At 33.3% G+C, this 13,491-nt stretch overlaps 1 protein-coding gene across 1 annotated transcript in view; it reads right to left on the bottom strand.

Annotated features, from left to right (window-relative positions):
* LOC145248950 (folate receptor beta-like) overlaps positions 1–5,812 on the bottom strand; it is a 38,941-nt gene extending 33,129 nt beyond the window's left edge. Inside the window, exon 1 of the mRNA XM_080110751.1 lies at positions 5,490–5,812. The gene's annotated coding sequence lies outside the window, so the exon portion shown is untranslated. The remainder of the gene's footprint in view (positions 1–5,489) is intronic.
* Positions 5,813–13,491: the final 7,679 nt, after the last annotated feature.

Here is a 13,491-nt window from a genome sequence, read left to right as displayed (position 1 = left end):
TACCATTCTGTTATGGTTCATTACAAGTTGAAGTAGAGCTAAAAAAAAAAAAAAAAAAAAAAAATCCGCCAAAATTGAACAGGACAAAAAATAAATAAAAAGGGACACACGAAATGTGTGACGAAACATTTGGCAGCATTAACCGAGTTGGAATGTTCAAGATAACCAACAATTTATTTGTACTTAATCATGTATTAGTAAAAAGGGAGTTAGTGATGCTAAAGCGTCAGCACGTGAACTGACGACATGGCGGTTTGTCCCAAGTTCGAATCCAGTCAGTTCCATAGTTCCACTTTCACTTAATTGTTGTGAACCATCATGCGGTTTCTCGCTTAAGTGAACAATTTTGCGGACGTACACAGCGATATACGCATCGGCTCCGATGTTGTACGCATCACGTTCGCGGGAGCTTTCATTAATTTGAAAAGAAAGGAAAGAATTTTGGCGTGTGTTAGCAGTATCAGAATTTTTGTAGGAATTTTTGATACCCCTAACACGAAACTGCGAATACAATATAAAAATCTCGTAATTTCTCTGTTAAAAGTGGGTTATTTATTTTCTTTATGGATTATACTTCCAAAATAAACTATTGCAGTTGTTTTAAAAGTAATAGAATTTTTTTTTTTTTTAAACAGTAATGAATTTTCCGAACTCAATATTTTTCAATTTTTAAACTTTAAAAATCTATCAAAATTTTTCTATTGATTCTATTTTTACGATATTTTCAGGGTCAATGTGAAATTTTATGTTCTTTCCAATAAACCGAATATAATATTTTAGACAAACGTTTTTTTTTAAATTCACGCCCCCCCAAGTGTCACCCATTTTCAACTTTCTCTTAAAAAGTAAATAATTAATTTATGTCAAATAGTTTTATATATCACAAATTGAAGAGAAAAGGTCAATAAATAATATATTCAAATTTAAAACAAAAAAAAAAATCCCTTTTTTAGAAATTTACCTGTAAAGTCCGAAGTTTAAAACCTTATTTTATAAGAAGAACACATTGTTTTTGTTTTTTTGTCTTTTTTTTTTTTTTTAATGAAACCTTGGTCCTTGCTCCTTTAATTGAAAAAAAAAATTAGGGCTTGAATCACACTTTTCGAGGAGTTATAAGCTTGGAAAGATGGGGTGGAATTATTCACTATTTTCACGAAATTTCTGACACTGACTGTGTGGCCTTGTTTTTTTTTTGTTTTGTTTTTTTTTATTATTTTATTTTGGCTTGAACATTGCGCTTTTCAGATTATTATGTTTTTTTTTTTTTTTTTTTTTTTTTTGCTGGATATTTTTTTTTTTTTTTTTTGCCCGGAGATTAGTTATGGTGCAAGTCCAGATTAGCACTTATGGCGATAAACAAAAATAAGCAAAAAGCTTTATCGTGTACTTAACTCTCACGGAATGTCGGTGTTTTTTCTCATATCGAAAAACGGTGAAATTTTATTTTATGCTAGTGAGTGCACTTATTGATCCACGCTATATTTTTAATTATATTTTCAAATTTAATTAAAGTTTTGCGATATCTGTTTTTATTAAATTGTTAGGTGAAAGTACAGAATTAGAATTGGTACACAACACCCTCCCATCCCCATGTTAAGAATGACTTTCTAAATAATAACGTTATTTCAACACGGATCAATAAGTTCATGAGTACCTTTTATTTTCTTGAATAATATAAATCAAAAAAAAAAAACACTCGACGAGAACATGACTGTTTTTTTGTTTTTAAATTATTTTTTATTCAAAAATAAAAATAACTAAATATCCAGATACGCTACAACAGAACACCGACCACTCTAATTTGTTTGTATAGGTAATTGAGGTCAGTGACAACGAATCTGATAGTCAAACTTGGGGAAAATTTACCGTTTGCATGGTATTAACCCCTGAACCCACGAACTACTTTCCACCACTTTGCAGCTTTCGTTTACGCTACGCGCGCCAACTGTAGTGTTAACAACGGTTTGCATCACCTAGCAGACTGCCTTCTCACATGGCGTATCAATCAAAAAATTACGGACTGACATTTTTTAATGACTTACAATTAAAGAAAAGTACAACAAATTGAGGGACCTTTTTTTTTTTTTTTTTGTCTCACGTAGTTTTTAATGCAGTTTACAAAAACATAAGCACCAAACATCTTTATGTTTTTCGTTCTTTTTTTTCTTTTTTTGCGGGAGGGGGATTCAATTATAGAACTTATGTGGCTTAATAGGTGCTTTGCTTCTGCAGTTTAGTTAACCGTTTTTCCGTAAGTAACGCACGACATTTACCAATTAGAACACCATTTAACATTTTCGAAGATTTTACTGTTTACATTGGGGGCACGAGCGGGTCAACATCACACCCGCTCGCGCCCCCAATGTAAACAGTAAAAATCTTCGAAAAATGTTAAATGGTGTTCTAATTGGTAAATGTCGTGCGACGCACGACTCATGCGTTACTTTTTGAAAATTCTATGTTCCAGGAAAAAAAAAAACAATTAAATTACCCACCTCTCCCCAATGCTTTCCTTTTCTTGTTTTATTTCTTTTTCAGCTTATTTTAAATTTTCCACCCAAAAAGTGCTTTAATGTATTTTTGAAAATTAGAAAATTCTATGTTCTGGAAAAAAAAAAAAAAAATTAAGTCCCCCCCCCCCCAACTTGGTGTGCTTTTCTTTTTTTGCTTTATTTCTTTTCATCTAATTTCAAATTTTCCGCGGAAGATTTGTACGCCATGTGAGAAGGCAATTTGCTTGTTGAAGCCGTCGTCGTTTATGCTACAGCGCGCGTAGCGTAAACGGAAGCTGCAAAAATGGTGGAAAGTAGTTCGTGGGTTCAGGGGTTAATACCATGCAAACGGTAAATTTGCTCCAAGTTTGACTATCAGATTCGTTGTCAGCGACCTCAATTACCTATAAAAACAAAAAAACAAATTAGAGTGGTCGGTGTTCTGTTGTAGCATATCTGAATATTTACCAATTTTCCTGTTAAATTACCTATAATTATAATCGGGAAATTTTTATGACGTAACCCAGCGTATTATAAACACCTCAAAACCTCCCCATGTTAAGAACGGCTTTCGGAATAAACACCCCCAACCTCGAAAGCCGTTCTTAACATGGGGGAGGTTAGGGGATGTTTATTCCAAAAGTCGTTCTTAACATTATACCCTATAATCTCCGCCTCCCCCCTCCCCAAATATCCATAAAAAACATAAAATAATCCGAAAAGCGCAAAGATCAAGCAAAAAACAAAGCACACACGCCAAAATTCTTTCCTTTTCAGAATAATGAACGCTCCCTCGAACGTGATGCCTGATGCGTACAACAATAGAATATCGGAGCCGATGCGTATTTCGCTATGGGAGCAGCCTCAGCTTCACTTGTGTACGTCAACCTAAAATTGTATTTTTATATATATAAAAAAAAAAAAATCTTTCGTTTTTATTATTTTTGTATACACAAAATGTACGATTGTTGAATATTATTCTGTCAATTTTTGGGGGCGCAATTTAAAAAATAGATTAAAGCGGAACGAAATTTAAATGTCCGTTTCATTTTTAAAACAACTGTAAAACAGAGCGTTCTCTGCAAGTTTTACCGGATCTTTTATTTTATTTATTTATTTATTTTTATTTATTTATTTATTTATTATTTTATTTATTTATTTTTTTTTTTTTTTGATAATCTGGTAGATTAGTGACCATTTGAAAATAATCCACCAGGGGAAAAAATAAATAAATAAAAAAATACCATATATGCGCAAAAAAAACAAAAACAACAAAAAAAAAATGAATTATTATAATTCAATTTTAGTAAGGTTTACGATATGTTACAACATTCAACAGAACAAGGTAAAGCAAAAAAAAAATATGTAACAAGTAATTGCTATCAAAGACAAGATAAGTTGAAAATCTTGTCTAAAAAAATAACACTGTCCGTATTCTGCACAAGTACCAACTTATTTTGCTGCTAATGCAGAGAATGATCCGCGCTATTTTTTAAAATCGTATTTCCAAGGTTAATTAAAGTTTTTTGATATGTTTTTTATTCAATTGTAAGGTTAAAGTACAGAATAGGTACAAAACACTCTCCCCATGTTAAGAATGGCTTTTTAAGTAATAACATTATTTCAGCACGGGTCACTCTCTGCATGAGTGCCCTTATTTTAAAGCGATTTTAGTTCATTAAAAAAGTATGTTCAATTTTGTTAAATTATAACGATAATATAATGCCCGTCGTCATGCACATACAGCCTCGATAATCGCTCAAAAATCGAAAATCTCAGAAACACAACTAGTAAATGTCACTAAATGAAAACGTTCAACACAACTCAACTGTATATTTTTTATTACCCGTATTCTGGTTTCAGTTTCGATTTTGAGTGTGCCGCGTGATGACAGCCAATAATAGCCATTATTATTCAGATAAGGTAGAAGAGTAATTAATCTGGCCTTTAGTAAAATTTATTTGTTTTATACTTGTTTTTTGCGCTTTTTTGTTTTGTTTGATGATGATACATAGTTTCGATCAAGTTCTTATTTTAGTATTCCACGTGTACGCCGTACGCCGTACATTAATATGACGTAATAATTTTTTTTTTAGAATTCAGAAAATGTTATGTAATATTAGCAATGATAATTTAAAATGGTATATAAATAATACCGGTTTCCGACACTAACTTTTTTTTTTTTTTTGCAATCACTGAATACCCCTTTATAAGGGTACCTGTATGGAAAAGTTGCGCAATTTCTAATCGCACATTCCTTGGACAAACATTGCTTGGGCCAAGTGGCAAAGAGTAGTCTAAGATGACAAAAAATATCCCAAATATGCAATGAAAGGCTGGTGTTATTTCGGACTTTTGTCTCCTAGGCAAATTGAGCGACTATTGCTTAATTTACACTACTTCTTGGCCTTCGGGACAAGATCAAAGTGTAGTATCTATTCTTCAGGTGCTGCAGTCACTTCTATTTCTTGTTCTCTTTCGGTGGAGGAGAAATCCTTCACGACTGAGACAATTTTTATTTTTGTACCTTTTCTCCACGTTAAAAAACGACCCTGGTGTCTAACTCTGTCCCGTGGGGAGGCATAGTATATTGGTAACTATTTAATCCATAGCTGGAGGGTTCATATAGGTTCATAGCTTTCCAAACAAGACACTAGCAATAAATCTTCCGAAAGCGGGGATAATGCCTGGGAAGATAATGTCAGGAGGAAAAATATACTCCAGTTTTAAAAATGTCCGAAACTAAGTGTTAGCTAAAATAACTAAAAATACCAGTAGCGACAAGAAAATATTTTACAAATAGCTTTACGTCGACAAGTGAAAACTTTTTACGTAAGCACGTGGGAATTACGATTGGAATATTTCTTCTCTCTATCCTGTCTTTTCTTCAAAATTACGTCCATAAATTGTGGGAGGAGGGGCATTAAAGCCAAGAAAAACAATCAAAAATATAATTTTCAAAGTAAGAAATAGTTTAAGAAAGAAAGAAAAACTTACATTTTTCCCCTGGTTTCTGTAAAAAAAAAAAAAAAAAAAAAAGAAAACTGCGCTGTTCTGTTGTGTTGTTTGTCTTTTTTTTTAACCGCTTGCGTGTGCGCACAAATAATGATTTTTTCCCCCAAAAAATATATAAATGTAAATTGTCTTTGAATTTTTTTAATACAATTTCATTTAAAATTTTTTTTTTTTTTTTTACTTTCCAAAATATTACTTTTCAGTTATACGGAATCTCGTATTTGTTGCACACAAAATGTATGAATTGATTGTCGTCCTTGTTTTGAAATATCTCCTCACGAAGAAGGTCGGCTGCTTTTATGATTGGCAAATCATTTGCCGCAAATCCTAAAACGGCGTTTTACTGGATAGTGGAGGAGGGGCCTTAGCAGGAGGTTAAAGGGTACAATTCAAATTGTGTAAGCAATTCGTTTGAATAAAAAAGGGAAATTTATGAATAACACCCGTCATTGAATCCACTCCTTCTCCAAACGAATGAGATTCTACTTTTTTTACTACCCTGATAAGTATGACGGAAAGAAAAAGAGAAGAAAATAAAAAAACAAAAAGACAATTATTTTATAATTTAGAGTGTGAAATCAGTTTCGCATATAAATTTAAAGTAAAATGATTCCCTATTTCTGAGCTTCTAAGGCCAGTTAGCAAAAATAAATAAATAAAAGCTCATTAAAAAAAAATAATTACTTACTCTCCCACTAATTTTAATCCTAGTGGCAAAGCCCCTCTCTCCTAAAAAAAACCCTTAACTCTGCCACTAACCTTAAATCTGAGTGGCCAAACCTCCTCTAAAAAACTCCCACTATTTTTAAATTTGAGTAGTAAGCCTCCCCTTCGAAAAAAAATGCGTTAACCCAACTTCTAACCCTTAGTCTGAGTGGCAAGCCCCCATCTTAAAAAACACCTTAAACTCTAGCTTGTAATCGCCAAAAGAAAAAAAAATGCACATGATTTATCTCCGCTAGCAAAAAAAAAAAAAAAAAAAGATAAACTCTCCTAAAACAGTAAAATATGTGAGAAATTCCATATACAACCGCTATCTTTCTTGTTTAGGCCGGCCACACAGTTCTAGTAGCCGGCCTGTGATTGGTTAATTTTGAATGAGTCAAGTAAATTGCTTGGCGCCATTTTTGTATCATGCTTTTATTTTTCAGTCTAAGAGAAACTCAGCAACGGGATAGACTCAAAAACACAGTGGCTGCCACTCGAGGCACCCAAGACAATTCCTTCATAAACACCAAACTGTTGGTGAACGAAAGACACATTTCTACAAGCAGAGACAACTTATATTGCTATCTATATATCTATCCAAATCAAGGATGACATTCAAGAACTGTTCTGCATGTTTATTTGCCAAATATTGGATCTTATCTCATTTCATTTTGAGTCCCAAGGAGCTCACATTATGCCTAATTATAGGCATCATCATTCCTGCCGAGTTTACCATGAACATTCATGGATCCTTCCAAAGGAACAACAAACTAATATTCTGACAATAGGAATTCGAACTAAAGGCTCCGTGCATATGGAAGCAAATTGGGCCACCGTTTTACAAAATGACTATACCAGAACCAAAGAACTTTCATTGCTGTTACTTGTGAATAAATTTTGAGTTTAAAGGTATGGCTTTTGTTTGTGGAATTCATTTGCTTCTGCAGGGAGGAAATTGAGATGTGTGAGAAAGAAATTTCTTACAAATAACTCGGAAAATGGGGAATCATTTTACATTCAATTTGCATATGCAAAACCAATAATATTAACCAAAAAAATATTAGTTGTTTTTTTTTTTACTAATAAATTGTTAATCAGCATAATAATTAATTTGAAATTAATTAATACACAGTGTAATACGAAAAAGTGACACTGGTTAAATTTCCATATGTACCCTATATGGTGTTCTTGGTTGAAGGATAAGGAGTTATTATTGTGGGAGAGATTAGTCACTTCTACTCTTATGCTAAAAATTATTACACTAAGAAAAAACAGCTGAGCAAATAAAATATAAGAATCAATGAGTTTGAATGAAAAAAAAAAAAAAAAGATTTTCTCCATGGAAAACTTTTTCAACCTGTCCAGTATTAAAAATATTACAGATTGATCTTCTGCATCACAGTACAGGACTGTGTCATGAGTAAGTTGCTTGAATGTGATAAACCTAGAATTTGTCAATCACCTCAACAAAAATGGCTTACTCAATGATGAGCAAATTGCACTTAAGCGAACAACAAGGATACTAAAAAGAGCTCTCGGCTGGTTTCAATAAAAAGCAGGGCAATGTTGGTAGCTGGTTTGGTTACCCCATACCCAACGTTACAATCTTCAAAGGAAAAAAATTTTTTTAAAAAATCAACAGCTGATTTACTGACTGTAATAATATATAGGATCAGTAAATATTGAGAGAGGCTCTGTTTCTCTGTTTCATATCAAAAGCTTTTGCTAGGATTTGGCATACAGGTTTACTTCATCACAAGTTTGCTTGCTATGAAATGTCCTTTCAACCATTGAATCCTTTTTTTCTGATATGTTAATAAGAGTTAATTGATGGGTAAAACTCTGAAATACATATTATCAATGGCCTAACCTTCTTCCTGATATTCATTAATCATCTTCTGAATCACATTCTATAATCATTCATCAACATGGTACAACCATCTATGGCAACACTTTGAAGAGCATTAATGATCGAGATTTTTCTGATTCTCTACTCTTTTGATCTGGAGCACATGGTGTAATGAAGAAAAAAGTGATTGATTATTACTTTTAATGCATTTAAATCGAAACTTCTCTTCTTTTGCCACCAATAGTCGGATTCCCACATTGAAATGAATGGTTCTCACCTTGATAAGCTTCTGGGACTGATCTTGACTTCAGGTTTGAAATGGAATACTTATATCAAATCCATTGCAAAGGTTACTGGAAAAATGGTTCGATCATTCTACCACTTTAGAAAGTATCTCACTCCTGATGCAATCATCTGAATCAAATATATCTTAAGATGAAGTACTGTTGCTAGATCTGGTGAGCATTCTTGACTGCATTAAAAAAATTCAAAACCAACTTCGAAATCTCGTAGGTAATGTCCTTTTTTTCTTCCCTACAGTTACTACCTCACAGAAGAGATGTTGCTAGTCTTTTTCTGCTCTATTGTTATTTTCATAGTAGGTGATCAATGAAGCTACAATCTACAGTTATTCCTGTAAAACATTCACAACACTAGAAATGAACAGAACTTCCATGAGCAATGTTTCTTTCCTAGAACTATCTGTCTGCTTCCCAGCTAACTTCAATATAGTTATTTTCAAGTCTAATATAAACAAGTTCTTGTTGATTCATCCTTTTAAATAATTGAATTCTGTTCAATTTAAACAAGAAGAAAAGCTCCAATTTTAGATAATTGAAGCAGTTCACTTCTCAAATGGCTGCCAAATTTCTTTCCTACTTTCAGCTGACTACAAAATAGTTGTTTTAAAGCCCAATGTAAACATATTTCTTAAATAATCAAATTTTACTCCATTTCAATCACCATACAGTACTTATGCACTTATGTTACCATGCTGAAATAATAACGTTATTATTTAGAAAGCCATTCTTAATATGAGGAGTGGAGGATGTTTTGTAATTATTCTGTACTTTAATAAATGAACACATATCTAAAGAAATGGCAAAAACACTAGAGGATGACCTCCAATCTGTAGTGGAATGGGGACATAAATGGATGGTCACATTCAATGCTGCCAAGACTAAACTGGTTTCCTTCAATAATTACAAGAAACCTTCTCTGCCACCAATAGCAATGGCCAGTGACTCCCTGTCTGAGAGTACATCTTTCAAACTGCTTGGCCTAACGTTTGCAGGAAACATGAGCTGGAATAATTATATTGAAAATATTGCCAGGGCCGCTGTGAAAATGTAGGCTCTCTCTACCGTGCTAGAAAACTACTGACACCTGAAAGTATCCTGTACCTCTATAAGGCCACCATTCGCCCATGTATGAAGTATTGTTGTCACATTTGGGCTGGTGCATCTGCTACTAGTCTCTCGCTCCTAGACAAGGTTAAAAAAAGAGTCGCCAATCTGATAGGCCCTGAACTGGCATCTAAGCTTCAGCCTCTGCCCCATCGACGAAACGTTGCATCCCTCTGCCTGTTCTACAAGTATTTTAATGGTGAATGCTCTGACGAACTGCAGACACTTGCGCCCCCATGACGTAGACACCCTCGACAAACCCGACAGGCAGCTAAATCCCACCCCCACACAGTAGAGATCCCTAGATGTAAAAGATCTTTCTACTCCAGTAGTTTCTTCCCCAGAACCGCTAGACTCTGGAATTCCATTCCAGGTTCCTGCTTCCCTAACTGTACTGACATGCAGAAGTTCAAGTGCAACGTGAACTGACATCTTGCTGCCCAAATCCCTACATAGTGCCCCAGTAGTTGCTGCCCCTGATAGTAGCCCCCTTCACCAAAGTGGCAATGTGCCTTGTTTGGGGTGAAAATGTAATAAAAAAAATAAAAAAAAGTTAATAAAAAAAATGATATTGTGAAACTTCAATTTAACTTTCAAATACTATTTAAAATATAGCATGGTAACATAAGTGCATAAGCACCCAGCGTAATATTGTTTCACCGTCCACCCTCGAGTAGCTTTTGTGCCTTCATAAGTGATGAATCATTAGTTAAAAAAAAGGAAAAGAAATTAGCATTTTCCTGGGTTCACTTTTATTAATTTCTCGCCCATGGTTTCAAGTTCATAAGTAGAGGACATTAACTAAAAGAAGACAATGACAATGACAATGCACGTGGTATCATCATTAGATGGCCAAAACGTTTCACCAACTAATAATGAATACAAAAACTCAACTCTGACATCATTAATTCGCACAAATAATACAAATACAGTCAATCAGACAAAGAATGAAAAAACTTCTGCATTGTCTTTTCTTGCTTTGTTCAACCATAAACAATGCACACACAACAAAATGTGCGTAGTCATTATATTTTACAACATAGTGAACGATAATTAAAAGTATTTTATCAATGAGAAGAGGGAATTTAAATTATTTTAAAGACAATAATAAAATAAACTTATGGAAGGCTTGGTTTTAATATTAACTTTAAGATCGACTCCTATAATAATTTGTAACAAATTAGTTGTCAAACGAAAGAAAAAAACAACAATATTTAAGTGACCTGCACTGTTGAGTGTAGGTTACCGGAAGTTGAAACAGTGAATATGATTTTTCAAAATTAGGATAACCCCAGAAACTGAAAAAACTCCCACATCATTGGCCAAATATGTCACAGAATGACTTAAATAGCACACATTTTGAGTTGAAGTGAGCGATATTGGGTAGAGCAAATAAACATATATCCAGTAAAAGAAAAAAAAATGTAACTTGTGCATCTTGGTATTATACGATATAGTGACATCTAAAGACAATTTACTAAACAAAAGACAGGGAATTCTACAAAACTGTCTTCACCAAAATAGGTACATGCTATCCTATTTCAGATCTTACTTAACACTATAGAAATTAGTTAAAATTAATTTACATATGTAGAGATGTAGAAAAATCTTACTAAAATTTTGGAACTTATGTACATTGAATGCAGGGTTGGACTCTAAATGGTGGTTTTACTCCCTTTTGTGTATCGATGATTAGGAAATAATACTATTGCCTGTTTCTCTTGGATGGCAAGTCGCAATATAATTAGATTATTCCAAATAAAATTTTCTGGGTAACCCATAATTAGGAATTATACTTATAAAATTTATGTTATTTAAAGTACAAAGCATTTACCTTGTAAACACCTCTATTGGACAACTCACAGTGTATAGATAAAATTCAAATGGGGTTTTAGTTTTTCATTCAAATACATGAATTGTAAGTAATATCAGGTTGACAAGAAAATCCTTGCAGTTTTTAACTTTTAAATTCAGATGACATATCTCAGACCAAACAAAAATTTATTGATCGAAATAAGCATCATCAGAAGTGTATTTATGCTAGTAACATAAAAATCTTGCATTCTGGTGGCAATGAAAGTTGCTGAAGGCGTTTTTGATATCGCTTACATTTTTTAAGCATTTCTCATGCAGAAAGTTGTCCAGATGCTTGACAAAGTGGTAGTTAGTAGGTCTGGAGAGTATGGCGGTTAAGGTAAAATTTTGTATCCCAATTCGTTCAACTTCTACAGGGTCAGTTTAGCAATGTGTGGTTGGGTATTGTCATGGAGGAGAATTGGGCCTTTTCTGTTGACTAATGCTGTGTGTTGTTGTCGAAGTTTCTGATGCATTTCATCCATTTATTGACAGTACTTTTCTGCCATAATGGTTTCGCCTGTATTCAAAAAACTGTAATGGATGAGACTGGTCGCAGACCACCAAATAGCATGACCTTCTTTTTGGGGTACCTCTGGCTTCAGGAAGTGTTGTGGAGCTTTATCAGTGTCTAACCACTGAGCTGAGCATTGCGAGTTGTTGTAAAGAACTCACTTTTCATCGCAAGTCAGAACCCAGTCCAGAAACAGACCGTTCTTGTTGCGTAAAAGAAGGGAAGATGACACTTCATAACAGCATTTCTTTTGGTTGTCGTTCAATTCATAAGGTACTCATTTATCAAGTTTTTTGTCTTTACAATCTCTCTCAAGTGGTTGGAAATTGTTGTATAGATTATGGCTAATTCAGAAGCAAATTCTCAAACTGTTGTGCATGCTTTGACTAAGGCTCTTAATTGATCGTTGTCAACATCATCTTCAAGACTCGTCACCGCCACAAAATTTCTTGAACCATCACTGTGCTATGCATTCAGTAGTGGTTTCTGGACCAAACACTTTGTTGATATCTCGAGTTGTTTCAGCGGCTTTTTGGCCTAGTTTGAATTAAAATAAGAAAATTGTGCAAATTTGCTTTTTTCCCATCTTATACTCAACGTTCTGAAAAGAAAACATAATTGTTTTAAAACGATTGTAATTTAAATGATCAGATAAACGCTCTTTAAAATTATATGTAAAGTAAAAGTATTATAACAAAAACTTATTTGAAAATACATCATTTGAAATCGAAATTAAAAATTCCGCAAGAACTTACTTCTCAACCTAATAGTTTAAAGTCTTAAACGACATCTCAATGACTATTAAGCAAAGTAGTCAGATCACTTCATTATTAAAGGATTTGTGTACTTTAATTGACTAGATATTCATCGATAGGCTGTTAATATGAAAAGGTTAATCTTTAAGGATTTTTTTTTTAGTGCATTGGTTGGTTCGTAATGAAGGGAGGTGTTCTGATATAACACCTTCCAATTACATAAATAATGTTACTGGATTTCATTGAAAGTATATGTATCCAATTGATCTGATTACTGTTGTCAGTTTTCCAAATAACTAAAATTAAATAATCATCAATTTGAGAGGGGTATAAATACTATAAGGAATACGAACTCTGAATAATTTATAAGCGAATAGCTACAATCTAAGGGATAAATGTTTAGTAGGGAAGGATAGTTGCAGAGATGACTAAAACAGAAAGTAAATGTAACAGTGTATTCCTTCTAACTTCCTTTTCGGTAAAATTTATACTATTTGTTATAAATTACATATCTTAGGCATTAGTTACATAATGACTATGAGAGGGAGGGGGTATACTAAATCTTTAGCTAATACCTAGTATGTTTATTAACCGTATTAATGATAGTTTTGTACTTAACTATTCAATAATGTCTAGCAATTTACAGACATGCTTCTATTCGATGTTTTTAGCTAACAATTTTTTATACATACGACTGCAGACATAAGGATGTGATTTATTCCTGTAATGTAATTGAGATACCTTCTAAATCCCTCCAAATAAGCACTACTAATTTTTCCCAACTCCAATTAATAATGAGCTTGAGCATTCTTCTATATCAATAAACTTGCTAAATAGCAACACTAACAATATGAATAGTGATAGCTCTTCGCCTGACAATTCCTATAATTGTAAGTTT

The sequence above is a fragment of the Euprymna scolopes genome, chromosome 27, assembly GCF_053919585.1.
Source record: "Euprymna scolopes isolate OS-2025 chromosome 27, ASM5391958v1, whole genome shotgun sequence".
NCBI classification, from domain to species: Eukaryota; Metazoa; Mollusca; class Cephalopoda; order Sepiida; family Sepiolidae; genus Euprymna; species Euprymna scolopes.
The sequence above is the reverse complement of the archived record's forward strand: the minus strand, read 5'-3'. Positions and strand labels throughout refer to the sequence as shown.